We start from the raw sequence: 12594 nt of genomic DNA, 5'->3' as shown, positions 1-12594 counted from the left end.
CACAATGCGTAATGCAGTTTGCTTGTTTCTTTCACATGACTTGTACATTTATGCGGAAATTAATATATCTTCCTTGCTCTTAGGTCGTTGTACTACTTCATCCCGTTAATTGAACTTTAAAATTTACAATTAAGATAGACGTGAGAAATCTTGCGAATTCGCGGTTGTGAATGTAGATTCAACTTAACCGAAATGATCTCAATGTTCGAAAAGAGACTTTTACTCGAAACCCCTCTTTACACTTTTATTTCCTTTCCAATCCTGTTACTCCTTTATTCTCGATCGAAGAAATGGAGGGTGCATGCACGGTCGAAGATTAAAAGTGCAACAACCGGATACATCAGGAGCGCCAGTTATCGAATATACCGGTCTGTTACATTGCCCGTACAAGCCAAATAAATCACTACGCCCGGGAAACAAGTAGAATAAGTGTACGTATGGGCGAACAGAGCGGGAAGTGGAACACGTTAGCTCGCGATCAGATTGTGAAACGCTTCTCATACATAATTCATATTAAATTATAGATTTCTGAGACCGTGAAATATTATCGTTTAACAACTCGACGGATCTAAATATCGAAATTATTTCAACAATTCCATTCTCTCCATTCCCAATCCTTTCCCCCCCAAAAAAATACGCAAAAATTTCCCCCTGTTCCGTGAATCGACAACAAATCATCAAGAGAAAATTCACATCCCGAAGTCTTCGTACATCGTTGTTCATCGTTGCATTATCACTTCGTTACACACGTAACAATTTCAGGTTAACGGTGGATGGCCAGCGCCAACGAATCCCCTCCGTCGATTATCGTTCGTGGTGGTCGGAGAAACGGCGCACGTTTACTTGGTTGGGAGTTTCGAACGGAGGCCCTCGAGCCTTGTACACATATGGCGTACAGGGGGGAGGGGGGGTAATAACGGCAACGTTTCCGACGGCGTCGAGGAAGGCGTAAGTGGATCGGAGAGCCGGGAAACGATCCGATTCCCCGCCGCCCGAACAGTGCAAACTGTTCCCTGTAAAACGGGCGGGAAAAGTGGACGACAAACGAAGGAGTCCGACCTCCTCGGTTCCACCGCGATTTCCACCTTCTTCGATGCGCTCCTTCCTTTGTGGAAAAATTTTTTATCTTAAGCTAGTATTCCGGTTATCGGCGGAACGGAACGTTTCACGGAGAGGAAAACTGCACGGTTGAAATTGAGAAAAAAATCGGAATAATTCCCTGAAAAATCCTGAAAGTTTTGGAACAACTTTGGATTTCATTCGAAGCTTCGAGTTATAAATTAGAATATTTTCAAATTATATACACCATAGGATGATTTAATTTTTTTTATTAACTAATGTATTTTTAAGTATAGATAATTTTCTGTAATATTTACTTCGAATAAATATTGAGATATTGCACTTGAGAATGAAAAATCTAATAATCCTTATACTAAATATTACTTCTCTCATTTAATTCAATTATAATCTTTACTCGAAAGCAGTATCTTTATTAAAAAAAAAAAAAAATGAACTTCAAAGATATTGTCAAAAGTAAGATACTCTCGAGTACCCGTCCAAAGCAATACTTCTGGAATATACGTATAATCATCGAAAGAGGAGAGCACACCAATACAGTAACGAAAACGTTTCGCGATCCTCTCTCGAATCCGGCCCAAGTTATAATTACGACACAGAATCCTAGTGCACTCGAACGGTGGGTCCGTGTTAATGAACCGGTATGACGTAATTACGCGTTTAACGAACTTGCGCGTAATTATTAAGATGTATCGTAGCAAAGGCCTTGCAAAGAATTAAGCGAATTTGACGCGGCTGTAAACGTTGTAAATCGTGGTGTCTTAAGTGCCGTAAGTACGGGCGTGGGCGTACTCGAGGGGGTGGAAAGCTTGCCGGGAAATGTGCATGTACGCGCTTGTCTTTCGAACACCCGAGTTTCCGCCAACTTTCTAAATTGCCTCCCCTCCCCGACTCTCTTATGAATAATCCTTGGGCTTCGAGATGCGTGCCACCTATCGTTACGTACTAACTAAGGAGCATAAGTTGACTAACGTAACGATACGTACGTGCTTCGAGGGGGGAGGGAGGGGAAATTCTGTTTTCCAGATTTCAAGTTGTTGCAGCGAGGGTTTTACAAATTGTGTGTACGTTTCGTGAGAGACGATGTGCGAGCGATTATATTTGAAATAATTTTTAATTTTTGCGGGGGATTGGAGAAGTTTTTGAAAGTTTTTTTGGTGTTTAGGAGATGGTGTAGGATATTTAATTATTGTTAAAGAGGCGGTGATGATCGGTGGGGAACAAGTAATTTTTTTTAATGAGACGAAAGAAGAACGTTATGAAAATATTTGCGTCGAAGGATCGGAAAATTTTGCACGACATCTCCATAAAATTTGCTTCCCTACCATCAAAGAAAATTTATTTTACTCGCTCATTCTATTCGAACACGATATATAATTTATTCCCACTTTCTTTCGATCACGAAACGTTATTACAACCTAATATTATATTTAATCATTAATATCACGAGGTGGGAAGGAATTTTTAAATTTTCAATTCGTGCGGAAACTTTATTTCGAAATAAAACATCACGCTTCTTAAACGTATTAACTCCAATTCCCACATCTCTTGATTATTTAAATTTTTCAATATACCATTCGAAATACCGAGAGAAGAATATTCCCTTAACCCGATTACGCGAAAGTATTAAATCGATATCTGCAACATTGATTCCTAAATATACACCCCGTACGATAATAGCTTGGAAGACGATTATTAATGTAAATTACGAAACAATGCCTGTGTGTTAATTGCGACCTCTTCCCTCCCTCGTGGAGAAACTGGCGGCAAAGAGAAAATTTCGCCTAGCTCGCGGCTATTAAAATATCTCGCGAGGAATCGTTAATAGCTACGAAGAGAAAAACGGGGGGAGGGGGGGGTTCGAAATATTCGAATCTATCTTTCTTGAACCGAGCCCCGGTTCAAATCCGAACCATCTCTTGCCTGCAGTGGATGCGGATTATGGCGAAAGGCGTGCAAAACAGACGTAACTCACGATGAAGTTTACCTTGTATACGGGAACGTTGAAACAGTGGAATCTAATTACGGCACCGTGCCTTTTCTCTAATGAAACGCGTCATCCGTGGAACGTTAACGTTGCCTTTTTTACCACTCGTCGTGTCGTCGCTTCCCTGAATATTTTTCGAACGTTTACCGAATCCCTTTACGCGTTTATTTCATTGTATTTTTAATTTTGCCGTACACACCTGTTTTTCTTTATTTATCTCCGAAACGTTTGAAGTTTTATTTATCGCGTATGTTGATTGTTCGAAGAATAATCGTGTTTGAAATTCGAACGTTTGGAAACAATTATTTTTTTTTTTGGAATTTCTTGATAGGTGGTAAACGTTCTGGAAGATCGTATCGTGTTATTTTATAATAAAAATTTAATGAGGGCAGATATTATTCGTATATATTATGGTAATTAATTTTCTGCTTGTTAAAATATACATGATAGAATTGAAAAACATTCCATTGTTGATCGATCGAGAAAAAGAAGTATCAAACGTTTCATTAATAATTCTTTTATAACTCGTTGCATATTTATTGGGCGAATATAAATTAGTTCGATACCTCTAAAATTCTCCCCTAATTATTAGACTTTTTATATTCTCATCAATTCGTATAATTTTTCACGTTGTTATAATTTAAAAATAAATGTACAATTTTATTCGGAATAACAATCGATATCGTTCCAATCCACATTGCATAGAATTTCTAAAACGCAAGGGAAATTTATTATAAATTATTCTCTTTTGTGCATTTGATACGTGTGCATAGATCCAGACGAATTGTCAAAGTTCTTAGCCTATCCGCGCATCCGCAAGTCGATCTTACTGGATAGGAATAATCCCCACGTTATTGTGCGTTTGTTATGTTAATCACTGGACTGACAGATACGCGACAGTATGCAACGCGACTGTTATGCTAACTTCTCTGAGCTGAGAATGCTCGTAACGCGGGTACAAATGTGGATCCGCACGTGGATACGGATGATGCAATGATATCTGGAGCTTGAGCTTCGATGAGGATTAAAAACTTCTCCTCGTTGCTTTCGAATGATTGAAATCGTTCGAATAATTAGATCTCCGTGCAAAATTATTGTTATCGATGTTAAAGTTTTACCAATTTTTTCATTCCATAATTTTTTAATTAAAAAAAAAAAATTGAAACCAAAATTTGATTATTATTTGTGAAAATTTGTTGCTTCATGTGTTACGGTAAATTTAGATAATAGTATCGTTTCAATTAGAAGCCACAGGGCTTGTGCAAGAGGGCTTGTTTGCACAGCAGAAAATATTAATTGTACCCAGCTGACCATGGTTTATCGTTACTTTGCAAACGTCATATTATAATGCAATGGCGAACAAACATATTCGCGGGATTGATTAAACGTTTGCGCTTTTTATATTATTTTATTATCGTCAAGAGAGAATTTTTCATAGACAAATAATTGTAACGAGTTCCAATAAATTTAGGGGAACACAAGGTTCATACAAGAAGCGGTATGAATTACGAATGGTTACGAAGAAACAAGCAATATCGAAATTTAGAAATTAATATATCCGGTAACAATTTCTACGCTTTTTCGCTCGGCGCACATTCGGCATTCATTAAAACTTTAGTCAATTTAAAATTGGTTCGCGAATATATCCGAAACACCATCGCTTTCCATGAAAAAAATAATCACTGTTCATTACGATAAGGTAGAATCGGACCGTGAAACGGGAATTTATTTTTCCGTGAAACTTCGATCGTTAAAAATTTTCTACATAAAATATGCTCGCTCGAAATTCCTGAAAAATTTCCTACTCCCTACTCGTTCCCTTCGTTCATTTATAATAAACATACGCATCCTTTTATCGATCGAATATTTATTCCAAAAAAAGGAAAAAAGAAAACAAGCGATCACCTTATAAATATAATCCCAAAACAATAATTCCAGCGATCCTCTAAGGCAAAATAATGAACCGTTTCACAAATTTATGAAATAATGAACCCTTCCACCTCGTCCTTCGCGCTTTCAATAATTCACTTTTCAATCTGCATACGAACATCGCGTCGCGAATATCTGCCATCAAAATTGTATCCCGCCGTACAAATTCGAATCATATCTTAGAAACGAAGACAATCTAAGAAGTCTCCTTTTTAAATCACATTCAACCCCCTCTCTCAATGATTCAATCGCCCCTGCCTGTTTCGAAGAAACAAAAAGCAACTTGCAAACTCGAAATAACACACCTATCTCGAATTATCTTTAACCCTCTCTCGATCCTTCGAACGAGTCGCATTTCCTGCATTTCCGGCGGCAAAAGGAACCCAGAAGACGTTCGTTCGAAACGAGATGGAAACACGCGTGGAGAAAGAGAGAAGGGTGAGAGGGGGACAGTTATACGCGCGCAGGAGCGTAACGCAAGCGCGGTGGGCCACAGCCCCGTTACCGAGGGTGCCACCCCGCCGATCCAAGGCCTGCCAGCCGAGAGGCGCTCAGTCCCGTCTCGCTCTCCTCCGGAGGAAACCGGAAATAGCTCGCCGCTCGACCGTACTGGCGGGAAAATCGGTTCGTTCTCGCGATCTTTCCAAATCGAGTCGCTTCGACCCACCAAATTCGATCGAAATCCCCCCGAAAATCGTGTGAAAATCGTTGACGCGCGTGAATTTACTCGTCGCAGGATACGTAGAGTGGTGTATAGAGTTCCATCAGTGAGTTGTGATTGAAATATCATATGTAAAGTGAAGGAGGAGAAAGAGAGAGGGTTGCAAGGAGAGTTTTTTCTGATAGAAAAAGTGTACGTGTGTGTGTGTGTTTGTTGAAGAGTTGTGGAGATAATAAGAAGATCGTGAGGACGCGTGTTGAAACGAGGAGGAGGAGGAGGAGGAAGATACCAGGGCAGATTCTTGGTCGAGATTTGCGAATTAATTACGCGGCAGCACGGTTTCATCGAGTGCCGTGGTGAGTGGTGGGACCACGGCAGGGATGCTCTTCCTTGGTGGAAATTCTTCTCTGGTGGAAAGTTGAGGAGGAGAAAGGTGATTTCGTGATCCTTCTTTTTTTTTTTTTTTTGCGGATCGGTGAATCGAAAGTGAATAATACACTGTGAAGGATATTTTCATTTTGGAAATTGAACAATTGTTGTGTGAGAAATTCGTGGAAACGAATGTATATATGTATATATATTTTTTTTCATTTTTTTTAATCTACTCGACAATTTTTTAACGAAGCAATACGAATGAAAATTTGAATCTTGATCCTAGAAATTATATATTATCAAGATATATTATCATCCTATTACGTTCTCTCTCTCTATAAATTACTCGTGTTACCCGTGAACGATCAAGTTTCTCTCGGGAAAGGAAGGACTTTTAACGAAGAAATAGGGGCGAGGAAAGGGAATTTTTCGCAAATATCTCGATTATCGATGAAAAATCAGATTTCAACTCGTGTGGAATATCTAGATATCGGTTTGACGACTCGCCTTTTTTTTTTTTTTTTGCACCGACCCGATCAAGTGTTGCAATTACGCCGGTTCAAATTAGTGAGTTGGGGAGTTAATTAACCGAGTGGCAGGTGGTGGTTTTCGCGAGAAAAATCATTCTGCCTCTGTTGAAGGGGCGAAAAATTCCAGGAGATTCGAACGTTTCAGAGAACTCGAAAGCTTCCCTGGCTCGCGTGAAAAATTTCTCGAGAAAGGGTTGAAAACTCTTCGAGCGTGTTTCATTTCGCCTTCTGGAAGAAATTTTACGAACGGATCCATTGTGATCCGTTCATTTATCAAGTAGACGTTCCACCAATATCGCGTATGCAATTCGATACGAAAGTATTCAATTTCGAGAAAATTTTTTAATTTTTTTTTTTATTATTTATAACGAGGAAGGAATTTAAAGTTCTTCTCTTTTTTTTTTTTTAAATTTATCGATGTACAGTATCTCTTTCGCTTTGAAAAGAAGTTCCTCCTTCCTTTTTCTTGCTTGTCGTTTCCGTCCTTGCCTCCCACACGATAAACTTTGCCCGACTCAGTTTCGCAACGTGTCTCACTACGCTTCTTATCGCGTTTCTTCCATCCATCTCTTTTTTTTTTCTTTCTTTTTTGGAACGATTTTCATTGTTATTGGAGTATAGGGGATAAAGGACATCGTACAAAGCAAAATTGATCACGAGCATTTAATTTGAACGATTAATTTAATCTCTGTATTATTATTACGTTAAATTACTCAAAATTCGACGTGTATGTCCATCGAATTAGCAAAATTTTGGATTTTGATTGGAAGGGTAGATAAAATTTCACCATTTCGAATAGCGATTAAGCGAAATTTTCGAACCAATCGAACGAAAGGAAAGGAAAATACGAAAAATTTTGTTATTATTCCGTTTTCAATCGAAAGGGAAAATTTTCATTTTCCAGGCGGAGAAAAAGTGTGCGTTAGTTAAATATCAATATATTCGAATATTGGACGGGAATTCTCGTCAAACTAGAAATTATCCGATATACAAAGAGACAACTATATAGACGGCAATTGGACATATTTAATTAACCTTGGGAAAATTGTTCGACGAGTAGATTTGTTTGCCGTATCGCTCTCTTCAGAATCAAATAAATGAAATTCGAACGTGTTGGTCAAATTTGGCCCCCCAACGATGACGAGAACGATATAATAGAGGAATGAAACCTATTATTGTATATCTGTACGCGAAATCAAAGTTTCGCCTCTCTGTTATACAAAATATCACCTGTTAATTGGATAACAAATTGAACCGACATAACAAGTTAAACTGAAATAATTATATTTTATAACGAGGGAGGGATGAGAAAAAATATATTCAATTCGCGTGGGAGAAATATTCGCTTGTTTTTGTTGTCGTTTCGCCTGATTTATTTTTTTTTTTTCTTTCTTTCTTAAATATATTACGCATACCATCGTGCACGCGATGTATTTAGAAATAGCAAGTCGAAATAGCAAGGATCGTTGCAATTATAACGAAAGAGAGAGAGAGAAAGAGAGAGAGAGAAACACAGAGATTGTGTTAAAATAACGAAACGAAGACCGACAGGGTAAAGAAAAAAATAATAAAGAAGGGATGGTGTATAATTTCTGCGAATCGTTTCAAATATTAGTTTTAATATCTCGTTCTGTTCATTCGTTAAAAGTATCGTTGTTCGTTAGAGATTCCAGGAGATTCCTCTTTAACTCCATTCCTTTCTGGAATCTTCCTTTATGGAAACAAGGGGGAGGGGAGAAAAAAGAAAATATTTTACGTCGTTACAATTATAATGACACTTGTGAATGTAAACCGTACTCGATTTATCGTGTAATCCATCGTTGCACTCGATGCTGCCCATCCCCGCGACACTATTTCCCCAAAGCGCCCCTTTGTGCGGCTTGTCATCTTTCAACGTTTGATATTCAAACGAGGGCAACGAGCTTTAAGGGTTCGGTAAACTTGCAGCTTTCGTGTAATTAAATGTTACGCGTCATTGGAACGTGAACGGGTTTAACGGCCAAGAAACGATAAACGACACGTTATTTTTTTTTTTTTTTTAATGTTTGGAGAAGGAATTAATTTATGATCTATTTTTAAAGCGACAAAGTGATCGAAGCTACTGCAATTTCCTGTAAAAATATCTTCCAATTCTTTATAAAATTAAATTCCGAAAAATCGAAAAACTTCTTCGTCATCATTTCCTAATTTTCGTCATTTCAAAATTATTTCAAAAACGAAGAACGATTTTACATTCTAAAATTTCCTGTAAAAGAAAAGAAGAAGAATATTTTCAAGTTTTCCACAAAATTATTTTACTTCGAGAAACAGAAAAATTTCTTTACACTTATTAATTATCGATTATAAGTGCGAAATACATTCTCAACCCTTTATCAATTACTCCAACATTTTCTCGTCACTTTGTTTCGATATATTTTCGTCGTTAATTCCTTTAATTAATTACTGACTGATATCGAGAATCGTTTCATCGAGATAACAACGATGATAAACAACGAGCAGAGAACGAAATAATCGCGGATCCTTCGTGACAGAGGGTGGCAAAGGGATGAAGGGGGTTGGATTCGACTCGGCACTCGAGGACTTTCGAGGACGAAGAGTTGGTCCTGTTTGAAATGCAGCCTCTCGCGGAACAAACCCCCTCTTTCAGCCCCTCTCACCCTTGTCCAACCCCTTTACCCACCCCCCAACTTCGAGTAAATCTGGAAGAGGATAGAAAGAAAGAGTTATCGCTTTCCCCATCGAATCTTATTTATCTTTTTCGTCCTTTTCTGTATTTTCATTCTCATCCTGTCACCAGTGCATTCGTCACCCCTCCCAAGCTTTCTTCCTTGGCCTTTTAACGCTGTTGGAGGAGGGGAGTGAATGGTGGGAGGATCGATTTCGATTTGAATGTTCGAACAGAGGGTTATTGATGGGGCTATTTGTGAATCTGAGGTGAAACGTTAGCGAGGTGGTTGTTTGTTGTGGAGTTTTTATCGTGATCGTTTAGATTTCGTTAGAAAATAGAGTGAAAATCGAGTAAATAATTATTGAATATTCTGTATGAATCTAGATTATTGGTTAGAAGATAGATTATTAATAGTAGAAATTGGAAAAAAATCGAAAGGAACGTGTAACAATTTCAGTTCAAAATGGGAATAAAAATTTGCAGAGACTTGTAAAATAATTAAAATGTAACTCGTTACGTAGGGTCAAAATATTTCATTGATTAAAAGAGTCGTTAAGCTCGATAAATTTTCTACGTGGAAATTAATTTAAAAAAATAAAAAGAAGGAAAGGAAGAAGGAAAAGGTAGAAACGAACGTAAAGGAAGATAATAATTCAAGGAATTAACTGTGCTAAACTAGAGCAAGAAGTAACAGGATTTAAGGGCGAGTTAATTACCACCCCTAAATGCTCCTTAATTGCTTTGTTCATTGACTTAATACCGGATTGAGAATGCGGCGGTTTTATGCGCCCTCTTGCGGAATTACCTCGTGTTTCAATATTTGTATAGTTTTACAGGAAATCGTAAAACAGGCCATCGTCTTCGGATATCAATCTATATTCGAGATGCTTAGAAATTTTCCGAGTTTCTCTGCATCGTTGCGTTAACTGGGATCTGAAACTGGCATCGTTGCTGTATACTCGAGTTTAATTGTCGATGGAATTTAAGGATATACCCTACTTTACCTACTTTGGAACTGAGAAACGCTGTAAATGTATCGATGTAATTAATGGAACAGATTTTATTCCACTATTTTTTTTTTTTTCAAAAAATAATGTAATATAAAAATATACACTTTTCATCACACTTTTTCTCTTGCTTCAAACACAACTTTTCATATCTCAAATTTGCATATATCACGTTCGAATATTTTCGTTTCAGTTTCATTTTAAATCATCGCATCTTAAATCCTTAAACAAAAAAAAAAAAAAGAAATTAATTTTTCGAAATAGACATAGATAAGAAATCTCACACATTCTATTGCAATACCTGTCTCTTCTCTGACTCCTCATTTTCGCAATTTACAATAAAATTCTCGACGACTCGTCCCACACCTCAAATCGCACTTTCGATCCGAAACCAAAAATTAATCGCTCATTAGAATTACACGGAACATCGGATAACACGTCGATCGCGTTATCCTCTTCTCGTTTCTAATCGTTCCAAGTAAGGACGTCTGAATAATTTGCACCCGCTTCTTGAACGCGATCTCAATTCAGACCGAGATTTGTTTAACGCGCTCCTTAACGAGTATCGATTGGCACTCGAGGAATAATGGCATGGTTGGAATTTCGTGTTCCCTTAACCGATCGATCGAACGAAAACACGAGCGTAGCTTCTAATTGCTCGCGCGTAAACCCAGTCTTACGTACGACTCCTTTTAATCTCTCTATTCAATAATGAACCGTGATATTTCTCGGTCTCTCGATTCTTAACCATATACATTTCACTCGGAATAATAGTTGATATGCCTCCAATCTTAAAATTTATTAATAATATCATAATACAATTTATCATTATTCGCGTTTAATCGATTCGAGAATATCTCACAAAAACTTTTTTCTCTAAAAAAATTAATAATGAAAACAACGTCGTTATTATTCTCGATTCATATGTATTCGAATAAAATAATTTCCACATTTTTGACACTATTGTTATACAGTGTATTGTTATTATATATCAATTCTAGATCTCTATTCTTTCTGCAAATAAGCACTAGAGAATACGGGATTATTTGAAAATCAAGAAGAAGAAAAAAATTGGTATTATACCCATCACTACTATTTTCCATCTTTCCAAACGAGATAACGAACGAAATTTATCGTAGAGAGCTCGATCGTCTTTCGAATCGGAATAATTCATGGATGTTTGCGGCTTGTCCCATCGACTTGAATGGAGGGTACGAAGGGTTGTTCCCATTGAAACTTCAACTCGATGGAAACTTGAACGCAGCTGCGGGGAACGCGTTCATTATCGAAAATTCCGTGGAAGAAGCCAAATGATATAATTCCCTATTGACGGTTGGAAATAATAAGGAATTAGAAATTCCATAATTGCTGAATTCTCGTTCTCTGCGAGGATTAAAGGAGAGGGTACGTTAAGCTTTAATTATTGCGTAACGTTGAGATAAGGATGACGTTGTGGTCGATTGTTTTAGCATTAATCTATATGCTCCGAGTTTTCGAGGGGAAAGGTGCTCTTTGTGTATCGAGGACCGGGACATTATTCGTCGAATGTTATTATATTCGTTGTTGTGGAGGCATTCAGAAGTAAGAGAGAAAGTATAATTGAAGATTTTTGTTGACAAGATGAAAAGAGATACTCTTTGTTTTTTCATTCTTTGAATTTATTTTGAGGATTCAATTTACGTTACGTACAATCAATAATAAGTATATATATTAATCCTTCATCGAGAGGAGAAAAAGTCTTGTTAATCTTTCTTGAAAATCTCAATCTCCATTGCACTTGTTCGAGTATAAAACTTTCATAAATAGACATCAATTGATATTCGATTGATACATCAATCGTACGAATATTTTTATTCTAAATTTTTACCATTTTTGCTAATAATACTTTCTTGATTTTGAAAAGAAGGTTTCAAAATCTACCGAGTGATCGAATTTCACATTCATACTCTATGAACGAAACATAACTTTTCCACTTTCATCTCTTTTTCCAATCAACCTTCTCCATCCAATTATCACTCGATGATCGCGAGCGATCACGGATCCCATAAAGGATTTAACTCGATTAAAATTCAACAGCCGATATCACTTAACATAGTTAAAAAGTCCTCGAGAGAAAGAGAGAAAGAGAGAGAGAGAGAGATAGGAATCGAAAGATTAAATCGGTTACTCGAGGATCGGGACGCGAGTGACGGCTGTTCCGGGCCTCGTGTCACCGCTAATTTATTCAAAATCGCGTCTAGATCCGGCGACGAAGGTTTAAACGAAGGCTCTAAAGCGAAGTTTCGTTTTACGCGGCCTCGAGAGAAACGAAGGATGCAAATTTCTGGCAGCAACCTCGTTCAGAGAATCGAACGGAAGTGAAC

The 12594-nt window shown here is 37.5% G+C and overlaps 1 protein-coding gene across 2 annotated transcripts in view; it reads left to right on the top strand.

The window, feature by feature from the left end:
* Positions 1-12594, top strand: part of LOC100867094 (uncharacterized) — a 405878-nt gene that overhangs the window by 218222 nt on the left and 175062 nt on the right. The window lies entirely within an intron of this gene.

The sequence above is a fragment of the Apis florea genome, unplaced genomic scaffold (assembly GCF_048593485.1).
Source record: "Apis florea isolate Af1SG1 unplaced genomic scaffold, ASM4859348v1 contig_2293_pilon, whole genome shotgun sequence".
NCBI classification, from domain to species: domain Eukaryota; kingdom Metazoa; phylum Arthropoda; class Insecta; order Hymenoptera; family Apidae; genus Apis; species Apis florea.
This window is presented reverse-complemented; position numbering and strand designations above follow the sequence as displayed.